Source organism: Heptranchias perlo, chromosome 4 (genome assembly GCF_035084215.1).
Source record: "Heptranchias perlo isolate sHepPer1 chromosome 4, sHepPer1.hap1, whole genome shotgun sequence".
NCBI lineage: Eukaryota > Metazoa > Chordata > Chondrichthyes > Hexanchiformes > Hexanchidae > Heptranchias > Heptranchias perlo.
This window is the reverse complement of record NC_090328.1, coordinates 122155361-122169373: the sequence shown is the minus strand read 5'-3', so window position 1 is coordinate 122169373 and position 14013 is coordinate 122155361.

Sequence of the window (14013 nt, the reverse complement as noted above, 5' to 3'; positions counted from 1 at the left end):
GATGGTGGGGGATTCGGCGATGGTAATGCCATTGAATGTCAAGTGGAGGTGGTTAGACTCTCTCTTATTGGAGATAGTCATTGCCTGGCACTTGTCTGGCGTGAATGTTACTTGCCACTTATCAGCCCAAGCCTGGATGTTTTCCAGGTCTTGCTGCATGTGGGCTCGGACTGCTTCATTATTTGAGGGGTTGCGAATGGAACTGAACACGGTGCAATCAGCGAACATCCCCATTTCTGACCTTATGATGGAGGGAAAGTCATTGATGAAGCAGCTGAAGATGGTTGGGCCTAGGACACTGCCCTGAGGAACTCCTGTGGCAATGTCCAGGGGCTGAGATGATTGGCCTCCAACAACCACTACCATCTTCCTTTGTGCGAGGTATGACTCCAGCCACTGGAGAGTTTTCCCCCTGATTCCCATTGACTTCAATTTTACTAGGGCTCCTTGGTGCCACACTCGGTCAAATGCTGCCTTGATGTCAAGGGCAGTCACTCTCACCTCACCTCTGGAATTCAGCTCTTTTGTCCATGTTTGAAACAAGGCTGTAATGAGGTCTGGAGCCGAGTGGTCCTGGCAGAACCCAAACTGAGCATCGGTGAGCAGGTTATTGGTGAGTAAGTGCCACGTGATAGCACTGTTGACGACACCTTCCATCGCTTTGCTGATAATTGAGAGTAGACTGATGGGGCGGTAATTGGCCGGATTGGATTTGTCCTGCTTTTTGTGGACAGCACATACCTGGGCAATTTTCCACATTGTCGGGTAGATGCCAGTGTTGTAGCTGTACTGGAACAGTTTGGCTGGAGTCGCAGCTAGTTCTGGAGCATAAGTCTTCAGCACTACAGCCGGGATGTTGTCAGGGTCCATAGCCTTTGTTGTATCCAGTGCACTCAGCCGTTTCTTGACATCACGTGGAGTGAATCGACTTGGCTGAAGACTGGCTTCTGTGATGGTGGGGATATCGGGAGGAGGCCGAGATGGATCGTCCACTCGGCACTTCTGGCTGAAGATGGTTGCAAACGCTTCAGCCTTGTCTTTTGCACTCACGTACTGGACTCCGCCATCATTGAGGACGGAGATGTTTACAGAGCCTCCTCCTCCCGATAGTTGTTTAATTGTCCACCACCATTCACAACTGGATGTAGCAGGACTGCAGAGCTTTGATCTGATCCGTTGGATCCTGAATGCAATTTAAGAATTCCGCGCCCTCTATACCTTTTACACCGATTGTATCCCAGTTAATATTGGAGTAGTTGAAATCCCCCACTATTACTGCCCTGTTGTTTTTGCAATTCTCAGAAATTTGCCTACATATTTGCTTGTAGGAAACGCAGCAGCTAATTTGTGCATAGCAATGTCCCACAAACAGCAATGAGATAATGACCACATAATCTGTTTTCAGTGATGTTGGTTGAGGGATAAATATCGGCCAGAATTCCCCTGCTTTTCTTCAAAATATATATGCTTTACAATTATTATGCTATAATATTGCATAAATGCTAAAATATGCTATTGTTATTCGCATATTATTATGCTAATAACAAATCATATTTATGCAAACTCTGGACAACCCCACATCTTACAGGCTTTTAAACTGACAGCTTGACAAATGTCACTGACAAGTCATATCTTTACCACATAATTTTAAAATGTATCCATAGCTTAGGTCTTCCTTACCTGTCTGGAAGTTTGCCTGTCTGTTGCTTTCTATTTTCTTGGAATTCTAGGAAGCTTTCATCTACTAACTCCTTATACACCAATACTTTTTTCACTGTCGAATCCAAACTGAACTCTCAGGTATTTCAATCTTCACCTGCTCTGATTACAAATTAAAAGTTTGAATAAAATCAGTGTTCTGTCACTAACTTAGTCACACTCATTTGCAGTCCAATTTAGTTGTCATTTCTCACAATCATAAATTAAGTGCCCAATCTTAATTATGCATGAGCTTGTGCCTAGAGAAATACAATTAAATTTTGCATGGTTTACAACTGCTTGCATTTTGCTTGTTTTATATTTTTAGACACAAACAGATGACCCCGGCAAATTATTTTCATCTGTGAGGCATTGCATTAATCATTTTTCAGTTCTTAATAGCCCCTTAGTTACATCCAATCCCCAGTGAACTAATTTTAAATATATTGCTGGTCTAATCTATTGCAGGTGTCTGCGGATATTCTAAACAAAACCACTATCATCATGAGAAATCAGGAATTGATAAGAATCATTTGGATTGACATTAACTCATTCTGCTCTTTTCCACTGAAATAGAAACATATTTCCATTTAAAAGAAAAGGAAAAAAGAAAGAACTGCATTTATATAGTGCCTTTTATGATGGCCCAAAGTGTTTTACAGCCAATGAAGTACTTTTGAAGTGTAGTCACTGTTGTAATGTAGGAAACATGGCAGTCAATTTGTGCACAGCAAGGTCCCACGAACAGATATGTGATAATGACCAGATAACCTGTTTTAGTGATGTTGGTTGAGGGACACTGGAGGAGAACTTCCCTTCTTCAAAATAGTCCATTGGCATCTTTTACATCCACCCGAGGGGGCAGATGGGGTCTCGGTTTAACGTCTCATCCAAAAGACACCACCTCCGACAGTGCAGCACTCCCTCAGTACTGCACTGGAGTGTCAGCCCAGATTATGTGCTCATGTCCCTGGGGTGGGACAGGCCTAATGATTTTTATCTAGGAACCAAGCCTCTGTAATAGTACCTTTAAACTACATGTACTGGTCTGATACAAGTATGTTATCTACCATACAGCAGTCAAGCCAATAGCACTGTCCCATTGCTAGCTCTGCCCTAGTATGAACTCTTGCAAAGTGGGAGTTCTGCACATAAATGCAGACACGGAGCTCTGCTTATTAATGTCAGAACGACAGTGAAAATGTTACATTAATGAAAGTCAACTGTCCTATTGGTTCCTCACTAATGTTAGACAAGTGAAGGCAAAGCATTGGGTTCTTATACACATTTTTTTTTAAAAACGGCTTCGCACAGGTGCTCATGGACTGTTTTTTTTTATTCGTTCATGGGATGTGGGCGTCGCTGGCGAGGCCGGCATTTATTGCCCATCCCTAGTTGCCCTGTGAACGGTTTGACAACCAACCTCTGTCAGATAGTTTCACACATCTTAGCAAAATTCTAGCCATTCTCAGATAGGTGGCTTCAAACTCATATTGGGCTTTGTGCATCCATGCAATTTGAAAATTGTGCCATATTGACACAAAAACTGTAGTATAACTGGCTGTTAAAAAGTATGATGGGTCAACAGGAGCGTGTGAAAATCACATCAAAATAGGCTCAAACATGGACATATTGATATCTATATTAGTAATATATTTAAAGTATTCCATTTAGTGTACTCTAAGCATAACACTTTCCCTATTGGACTTTGTTGATTGGCACAAGGTAAAACAGCAGCATGTCAGAACTGAAGAGGTAAGGAACGTAAAATCAAAACTGAGGAAAGTGGCAAGAGAAGCAATGAAAAATTACGAAGGACTTATGAGAACCTACCAATAAAAACAAGAGACAGTAATCCAATCAAATGGTAGCATAGTGGTTATGTTACTGGATGAGTAATCCGAAAGGCTTGAACTAATAATTCAATAGAATATGAGTTCAAATCCCACCTTGGGAGTTTCAGAATTTGAATTGAGTTTTAAAAAAATTCTAGAAATAAAAAATTGATACTGGTAAGAGTAAGCATGAAGCTGTCAGATTGTTATAAAATATCCTGCTGATCTGGCCTATGTGTGACTCCAGTCCCACACCTGACTCTTAAGTGACTAAGCAAGCCACTCACCTTCACCACACAGACTGCAGCAATTCAAGAAGAAGACCCACCACCACCTTCTCAAGGGCAACTAGGGATGGGCAATAAATGCCAGCCTTGCCAGTGACACCCATGTTCTGCGAATGAATATATAGGGCAGCATTTTAGCACCCGCTATCAGGTGCGTTCCTGGCGGGGGGCCCCCGAAAATCGTGAAATCCCGGAGCGGGACCGGAGCCCGCCTCGAACCCGCGCACTTCCGGGTTCCCCGCTGACGCGCCGGCGTGCGCGCGCAGCCCCCGCTGGTGGGAATCCCGCAGGCAATTAAAGCCAGCGGGATGCCACTTGAAAGTATTTATTTGGCTTGTTCAGGTCATTAACTGACCTGATTAAGGGATTATGTGAGGAGGGGTGGGATTTTAGAGCAAACTGGGACTGTTTCCCACACTGGAGGAAACACTCCCAGGTCAAATGGACCTGTTGCAGCTGTCAGCCTGTGGCAGCTGCAAAGGTCCATTTGACAGGTTGGGGGGGAGAACCTCACTCATTGCAGGAGGCCACTCTGTCACTTGGGACAAAGTTTGGCCTCCACCACCCTCCTCCTGACAATCAAAGTCACCAACTTGCACACTTACCCCGGGGTCCGGAGACATGTACCTACCTTGCGGACCCCCTCAGATGTACATCTTCCGGATGGGGGCTGCCGTAGCTGCAGTCATGACCTCCTCGGAGGACGAACAGCATCACCAGCCTCGCCATCCACGCCGTCCACCTCTGACACGTGGAGCTCCACAACAGAGTGCTGTGACACATCCACCTGCACAGCAGGAGGGAGGGCTACCGCAGAGAGAGATGCGTCGCAGAGGGCACTACCCTCGCCACAGGGTCCACAGACCGAGGCTCAGCTTCCTGGACCTCTCTGAGCAGCAGTGCTCACGGAGGCTCAGAGTCACTCGACATGTAGTCGTGGACATCTGCAGCCTCCTTCATGCCAAGCTGCTCCTGGCTGACCCGAGCACCATCTTCTTACCTGTCGCTGTCAAAGTCACCACTGCCCTCAACAACTTCTCCTTCGCATCCTTCCAGGGTGCCACCGGGGACATCACCGACGTCTCTCAGCCGTCTGCACAAAAGAGCCCTGCAAATACACCTACACCCACTCTGCAGTGACACAATGGGTGGCATCAGTTGTGGGTCTTCATAGTGATCCTCAGGAAAGGGCATTATTGCACAAACCAGACAAGATTCGCGAAGACGTGGCAGTAGTGGTGCCAATATAATATGTGATGTGAGTTGGTCAGAAATTCAATATAAGTAACAACCATGACAAACCCTCAAACACCCTTGTGCATCCCCTTCATGCTCACGACACGTTTGCCTTACGCTGCCTACTGCACATATGTGATGCATGCCCTGTGGCTGCAGTACAGGTAGTGGCAGGTTGAGTGAGGCTGACTGTGAAAGAGATGCATGAGAGGGTGAGTATGAGAGAGAGCCATGAGATTGTATGAGGATTGGGATGAGTGGTAGTGGCGGGATGAGTACTGGCGAGGTGAGTAGGTGCAGGTACGAAGAGGATGAGGTTTGAGTGGGCATGAGGGGTGATGTGACAGAGTAGTGTTGGCAGTGCAGAAGGAGATGTGGGTTGGGGGTGGTGATGTGGCAGACGTAGTGTAGGGGAAAGAGTAAGTGTACTCACTTTGGCTGGCCTACTGAGATCATTGGAGCGCCTCCTGCACTGTATGCAGGTGGGCGATATGTTGGTGGTGCAGGTGACCTCCTCTGCCACCTCGAGCCAGGCCTTCCTGGTGGCAGAGGCAGGCCGTTTCCTCCCGCCCGCCGGGAGGAAGATCTCTGTCCTCCCCCTCCTCCTCACCCCATGTATTGATACCTGGAGTGAGGCATCATTAAACTGGGAGCAGCCTTCCCCCTGGTCTGCTCCATGCTGTGATTTTTTCTATTTGTTGCAGCATCTGTCAGTGGAGGACTGCCCCTTTAAATAGAGCGCCTCCAGTTGACAGATCTTACTGCGCATGCGCAGCCCGCCCGCCGCGCAGCTCAGCAGTGGGGAACCCGGAGGACAAGGTAAGTGGATCCAATTAGTGGATTGGATGCTACAATCGCGCGGGAAGCTGACTAATTTCACCGGGCGCGTTACCCACGCGCCCGATAGCCCCCCTGCCGAGAACCCGCAGCCCTGCTAACATCGGGCCCATAAAATTAGAAAGGTGGACATAAACTCAGGAGTGCCATCTACAGTTGAAATAAATCACTGCCTTAAACTGAAGTTCCGGGGAAGAAGTTAGAAATAAGTTTCCCGTGGTATAAATTTACATTAAAAGAAATTTATCTCATGTTGCTTATTCTCCCAACAATCAATAATACCCAAAATGTTATTTGGAAGTTTCCATTCCAATCAGAATACCTGTTGACAAGTGTTTGTTGAAGAAGATATTGTGGGGTCATGTTAACTTTTATTTGCTATTACTTTTGCAGTGAAATATTCAGCTCCCCTGTGAATGGCTAAGGGGGAAGATGGAAAGTTGGCAGATGCATTGGAGGCTCTTATGAGAGAGATACAAGGGGCTCGATTTTAAAAGTAAAAACTCGGTAGGTTAGGTTAGAAAATTGCCACCATTTCAGACCTGCCCCCAACCCGCCTCCAACCCGCCCATTTCCGGTTTTCATGGGGCGGGACGAGGGGCGGTTGACCAACCCGCTCCCAGGAGGCAGGTTGGGCCTGAAAACCTTTCGAGGCCTCCATTTTTAACGAGTTCCCCATTTCAACCCCAGAGGGCCGGGATTTCCAGGCTTTCTGTTTTATGCCTCGTGAAAGGAGACGAGAAGGACCGAGACTGCAGGTAAGTGCCTAGAAAGGCACAGCTTGTGGGCCTGAAGGAGCAAGAGTGCTTCCCCCAGGCCCAACAAGCCAACCTGCAACAACCAACCCCCCAGTCGCAGACCCCCCCACCCTGATCATCCGACCCCGATCCTCCCCCTTCAACCCCGACCCCGATCCTCTGACCCCGATCCCCGACTCCCGACTCTCCCCCTCAACAATCACAGACCCTCGTGATGAGCCCCGATCCCGTCCCCCCCCCTTGACTGACCCCCGATCCTGTCCCCCATGATTCGCAACCCGTGTCCACTTATACCAACCTCTGTCCCTTGACCACCTCTGCCCCTTGCCCACCTATGCCCCTTGCCCCCCATCCCCCCCAACTCCATGCAAACGAAGACTTACCTGCAGACTTACCTACTGACATCCTCTCCCTGACTGGTCTACCGTCCGACTGAGACCAGCCTGTCAATCAGCCAGTCAGCCGTACGGGAAGCTGACAAAAAAAAAACGTCCTTATGTCAAAATCGTAAGGATATCCAGGAAACCCGCACTAATGGGTTTCCCGATATCAAATTGACCCCGCCCCCTTCCCAGCTCTGTTTGAAAATTGAGCCCATGAAGTTTATAGAAGAGGTAGAAAATCAATTCTAATATATAATACCTTTATAGGTAATGTCTCTATTAATCTCTAGGTTTGTTAGAGCAGTGGCCTTTATAGTTGCACTGTATGAACAAAACTCAACCTGCTGCTGGATTGACTGTCCCACAAAGCTGTTATTCACAATGCCACACCAAAGGGGAGGAAGATAGATGAGAAGGAATTGTGCTAATGTTAAATTAAGTAACCAACGCTTATCAATGACCTGTCCTTTGACGATCTGGCCTGAAGATGCTAATTGCTAATAAGTCATATCCTAAGCCCGTCAGCTACATTCTTGTGCAAAAAGCTTTGAGTATCTATATTATGGATGGATACTGAAAAAGACAATTTGGGGCGATTTTCCACCAGAGTTATTTAGCCAACCTGCATAATTGTAAACAATTTTACAACACCAAGTTATAGTCCAACAATTTTATTTTTAATCCCACAAGCTTTCGGGGGCTTTCCCCTTCCTCAGGCGGTGTGGAAATGACAATTTCGAATCCTTCGCATTTTAAGATCACATAACAATGCCTGGTGATTACTGCCCGTTGCCAAGGCAATCACAGTGAGCAGACAGAAAGGTGTCATCTAAAAGGCCACTGAATATACAACCCCCCAAAAAAAAAAGAGAGAGAGAGAGAAGGAAGACAGTCAATGACCCGTTATATTAAAAACAGATAACATTTGTTCGCTGGTGGGGTTACGTGTAGTGTGACATGAACCCAAGATCCCGGTTGAGGCCGAGCTCATGGGTGCGGAACTTGGCTATCAATTTCTGCTCGACGATTTTGCGTTGTCGTGTGTCTCGAAGGCCGCCTTGGAGTATGCTTACCCGAAGGTCGGTGGCTGAATGTCCATGACTGCTGAAGTGTTCCCCGACAGGGAGAGAACCCTCCTGTTTGGCGATTGTTGCGCGGTGTCCGTTCATCCGTTGTCGCAGCGTCTGCATGGTCTCGCCAATGTACCATGCTCTGGGGCATCCTTTCCTGCAACGTATGAGGTAGACAACGTTGGCCGAGTCACAGGAGTATGAACCGTGCACCTGGTGGGTGGTGTCCTCTCGTGTGATGGTGGTATCTGTGTCGATGATCTTGCATGTCTTGCAGAGGTTACCGTGGCAGGGTTGTGTGGTGTCGTGGACACTGTTCTCCTGAAGGCTGGGTAATTTGCTGCGAACGATGGTTTGTTTGAGGTTGGGTGGCTGTTTAAAGGCGAGTAGTGGAGGTGTGGGGATGGCCATAGCGAGGTGTTCGTCATCATTGATGACATGTTGAAGGCTGTGGAGAACATGGCGTAGTTTCTCCGCTCCGGGGAATTACTGGACGACGAAGGGTACTCTGTTGGTTGCGTCCCGTGTTAGTCTTCTGAGGAGGTCTACGCGATTTTTCGCTGTGGCCCGTCGAAACTGTCGATCGATGAGTCGAGCATCATATCCCGTTCTTACTAGGGCGTCTTTCAGCGTCTGTAGGTGTCCATCGCGTTCCTCCTCGTCTGAGCAGACCCTGTGTATTCGCAGGGCCTGTCCATAGGCGATGGCCTCTTTGACGTGGTTAGGGTGGAAGCTGGAAAAGTGGAGCATTGTGAGATTGTCCGTGGGCTTGCGGTAGAGTGAGGTGCTGAGGTGCCCGTCTTTGATGGAGATTCGTGTGTCCAAGAAAGAAACTGATTCTGAGGAGTAGTCCATGGTGAGCTTGATGGTGGGATGGAACTTGTTGATGTTATCGTGTAGTCTCTTTAGTGATTCCTCACCGTGGGTCCATAGAAAGAAAATGTCGTCGATGTATCTGGTGTATAGTGTTGGTTGGAGGTCCTGTGCAGTGAAGAAGTCGTGCTCGAACTTGTGCATGAAAATGTTGGCGTATTGGGGTGCGAATTTGGTCCCCATGGCTGTTCCGTGTGTTTGGGTAAAGAACTGGTTATTGAAGGTGAAGACATTGTGATCCAGGATGAAGCGGATGAGTTTTAGGATGGCGTCTGGAGATTGGCTGTTGTTGGTGTTGAGTATTGATGCTGTCGCAGCGATGCCGTCATCGTGGGGGATACTGGTGTATAGTGCCAAGACGTCCATCGTGGTGAGAAGTGTTCCTGGTTCAACAGGTCCGTGGGTACTGAGTTTTTGTAGAAAGTCTGTAGTGTCGCGACAGAAGCTGGGGGTTCCCTGCACGATGGGTTTCAGGATGCCCTCGATGTATCCAGAGAGGTTCTCACACAGGGTTCCATTGCCTGATACGATAGGACGTCCGGGTGTGTTGGCTTTGTGTATCTTTGGGAGGCAGTAGAAGTCTCCCACGCGGGGAGTACGTGGGATGAGAGTGCGTAGGATGTTTTGAAGGTCTGGATCGAAGGTCTTGATCAGTTTGTTGAGCTAGTGGGTGTGTTCTTTGGTCGGATCAGCGGGTAACTGTCTGTAGTGTTCCTGGTTGTCCAGTTGTCGGTATGCTTCTTTGCAATAGTCCGTTCTGTTCTGTATGACGATGGCTCCTCCTTTGTCCGCTGGTTTGATGACGATGTTGCGGTTGGTCTTGAGAGCTTTGATGGCGTTGCGTTGTGCTCGGGTGACATTCTGGACTGTCTTCTGAGTGCGGCTGATGAATCTGGCATTGACGCATTTCCTGACAGCTTGAGCATACATGTCAAGCTGAGGGCAGCGACCCTCTGGAGGAGTCCAGTGAGACTCTTTCCTCTTCGGTTGCTGTATCGCGGATCCCTCTGTCTGCTGTTCCGGATCGTTGATTGTCTCATTGGGTTCGCTGCTGAAATTTTGTGGTTTGTGGTAGAATTCCCGGAGCCTCATTCTCCTGATGAATTCCTCTGTGTCTGCCGCGAGACTAGTGGGGTCCATTTTGGTAGTGGGGCAGAAATTGAGCCCTCGGCTGAGAACTTCGATTTTGTCTGGTTGAAGGGTGTGGTCGGACAAATTGACGATAGACTTCCCTGTGGTTGCAACCGTGGTACCAGGGGAAGCTTGGTCGATGCTGATGGTGATGCCGAGTTTCTCAAGCTTCCTGCTCTTGGTTTTCATGTAGGCAGCGTAGTTCCGTTGCCTCATCTGTCTGGCGGTATCTCGTAGCTGGTCTGCTGTGTCCTGAGTACAGGTTGAGAGTATGGACTCTATCTTAGTTTCGAGGTTGTGGCGTCTGCTGTAGAGTTGGTGTATGAGATGGTTGCAGAGTGTGCGAGAGGTCCGGCGGCAGAGTCTCTCAGCATAATCCGAGTTGTATGTGGACTTGAGTGGGTTTGTGATCTGTAGTCCTTTCGGGATCTTGTCTGCTTTCTTGCAGCTCTGTAAAAACTTGATGTCTGTGTCTAAATGCGCGATCTTCTTGGATATCCTTTCCACTGTGAGCCGGCAGTTTGTGGTGTCAATGGTAGTCATGATGTGGAGATGCCGGTGATGGACTGGGGTTAACAATTGTAAACAATTTTACAACACCAAGTTATAGTCCAAGTCAGAATCAGTTTCTTTCTTGGACACACGAATCTCCATCAAAGACGGGCACCTCAGCACCTCACTCTACCGCAAGCCCACGGACAATCTCACAATGCTCCACTTTTCCAGCTTCCACCCCAACCACGTCAAAGAGGCCATCCCCTATGGACAGGCCATGCGAATACGCAGGGTCTGCTCAGACGAGGAGGAACGCGATGGACACCTACAGACGCTGAAAGACGCCCTAGTAAGAACGGGATATGATGCTCGACTCATCGATCGACAGTTCCGACGGGCCACAGCGAAAAATCGCGTAGACCTCCTCAGAAGACTAACACGGGACGCAACCAACAGAGTACCCTTCGTCGTCCAGTACTTCCCCGGAGCGGAGAAACTACACCATGTTCTCCGCAGCCTTCAACATGTCATCAATGATGACGAACACCTCGCTATGGCCATCCCCACACCTCCACTACTCGCCTTTAAACAGCCACCCAACCTCAAACAAACCATCGTTCGCAGCAAATTACCCAGCCTTCAGGAGAACAGCGTCCACGACACCACACAACCCTGCCACGGTAACCTCTGCAAGACATGCCAGATCATCGACACAGATACCACCATCACACGAGAGGACACCACCCACCAGGTGCACGGTTCATACTCCTGTGACTCGGCCAACGTTGTCTACCTCATACGTTGCAGGAAAGGATGCCCCAGAGCATGGTACATTGGCGAGACCATGCAGACGCTGCGACAACGGATGAACGGACACCGCGCAACAATCGCCAAACAGGAGGGTTCTCTCCCTGTCGGGGAACACTTCAGCAGTCATGGACATTCAGCCACCGACCTTCGGGTAAGCGTACTCCAAGGCGGCCTTCGAGACACACGACAACGCAAAATCGTCGAGCAGAAATTAATAGCCAAGTTCCGCACCCATGAGGACGGCCTCAACCGGGATCTTGGGTTCATGTCACACTACACGTAACCCCACCAGCGAACAAATGTTATCTGTTTTTAATATAACGGGTCATTGACTGTCTTCCTTCTCTCTCTCTCTCTCTCTTTTTTTTTGGGGGGTTGTATATTCAGTGGCCTTTTAGATGACACCTTTCTGTCTGCTCACTGTGATTGCCTTGGCAACGGGCAGTAATCACCAGGCTTTGTTCTGTGATCTTAAAATGCGAAGGATTCGAAATTGTCATTTCCACACCGCCTGAGGAAGGGGAAAGCCCCCGAAAGCTTGTGGGATTAAAAATAAAATCGTTGGACTATAACTTGGTGTTGTAAAATTGTTTACAATTGTTAACCCCAGTCCATCACCGGCATCTCCACATCAAACCTGCATAATGCCAGTGGATGGGGGTGCAAGTATGGGCAGGGAGCCATTACAACACCACCACACCCCACCCCCACTTCACAGAAAGTGACAGTGGGTATTCAATATTTCTGCCCAAATATAAGCAGCTGTGTACTGAGCTGAAGTGCAAATGTCAGGAATATTTCACACAGCATATTTCCCATCATTTTCCCCACAGCAATGTTTGGATGCTGCATATTCCTGATGTACAGCATTGCAATGGAGTGCGGAGTTGGATTTCAACTCTCTATGTTCCAAAAGAAGTGCAATTGACCTCAGGATGATTGATTGCACTCTTTCTGTTGCAATTTTTTTTTAATAAAAAATTTTGTATGTCTGCTCCAGAGACAGTCATGTCGGGCTACACTGCTGCATGTTCTCGAGATGTGCAGCAGCAACTTCCTCCCTCTCTCTCTCCCCCAAGGTAGGCTGCCCGATACAGGCCAGAATCTCATTGGGAGCCTTCCATAATGGTCAGGAGGCGTAGGTCCTGCTGGGTCTATGATAGGTCAACTGGGCAGAATTCGTGAGAACAGACCATAGACTTGCACCCACAGTTGTCCTTTGATGTTATGGGGTGTGGGGGGGGGGGGTGCCTCAGAAGTGCTCAATTTCCCTGCCCCCCCCCCCTCCCCGAGTGCAATTTGACAGACAACTTCAGACAAATGGAAACTCAGATCCTGGTTCCACCCAAAATGATGGCAAGAACACTGTAAGGTTGATTCTGAAACCCACCCTCCCCACTCCTGGCTGGCGAGGAGTGTGGCCTGACAAGATTACCCATTTCATCTTTATAAACTGTCCGCACCCTATCATTCTATTCATAATGGCACTGGAGTATTTGTATGTTTTCACATCATGGAAAGTTCTACACGGTTTGCAGGTGTGGTCATTCATGTAAAGGTGGGCAGCTGGAACGGAGGATCCAAGTAGAACAGGTAACTACAATGCCAAAGGGCCTCATCACCTCAATGCTCCAGAAGCAAAGGCCTGCGTCCCAGGGAAGGAAGTGGATTGACTCACCCACACAGCTCATAAGGACCAGGTCATACAAGCTCTGGAAACATTGCTAATCACCAGCACCTAGACATTGACCGATTCAATAGACTGGTTACCTAATGCTATTAACTTGCCAGTTATCATGGGATTTAACCATAATTTAACCCTAATTTTGTAGTAGTCTCAGGCACTGATCTCAGCTATAATTTCGTACTCAAGTGTCCTGTTCATGTTGAATTACAGTGATACACTGAATTGCCTTTACAAACTCTGTTACTCATTTTGTTCAGTAACCCAGTCCATTAATTGTTTGTTATTCAAGCTATTAGATGACCCTGAGGACAACTAGTTATATCTATTAATTGCTCATGTACTCAATGTTTAACTTTAAGTTGTGATTTTATAGTCAATAAATAGCTGTTAGTGCACGGCTTGTCGTCTGACTTCTTTGATGATTCGGCAAGAAAGGGTTAATTCATACACTCAGTAAATTATGGGTATCCTAATTGGAGTTTGATACGGTGAACTTAAATTTAATGTGAACTGTGTGGTGTAAGACGGTTTGGCAAGCCAACTGAGGCCACAATCACCCCTACACCTAAACTGGGTGCTAAAAACCACAGACAGCTCCTTAGTGAGGAGTTAAGTGAGGGAGTTAAGGACACGTATCATTCCTTGGCATATAAGAACATAAGAACATAAGAAATAGGAGCAGGAGTAGGCAAATCGGCCCCTCGAGCCTGCTCCACCATTTTTTAAGATCATGGCTGATCTGATCCTAACCTCAAATCTAAATTCATGTCCAATTTCCTGCCCGCTCCCCGTAACCCCTAATTCCCTTTACTTCTAGGAAACTGTCTATTTCTGTTTTAAATTTATTTAATGGTGTAGCTTCCACAGCTTCCTGGGGCAGCAAATTCCACAGATCTACTACCCTCTGAGTGAA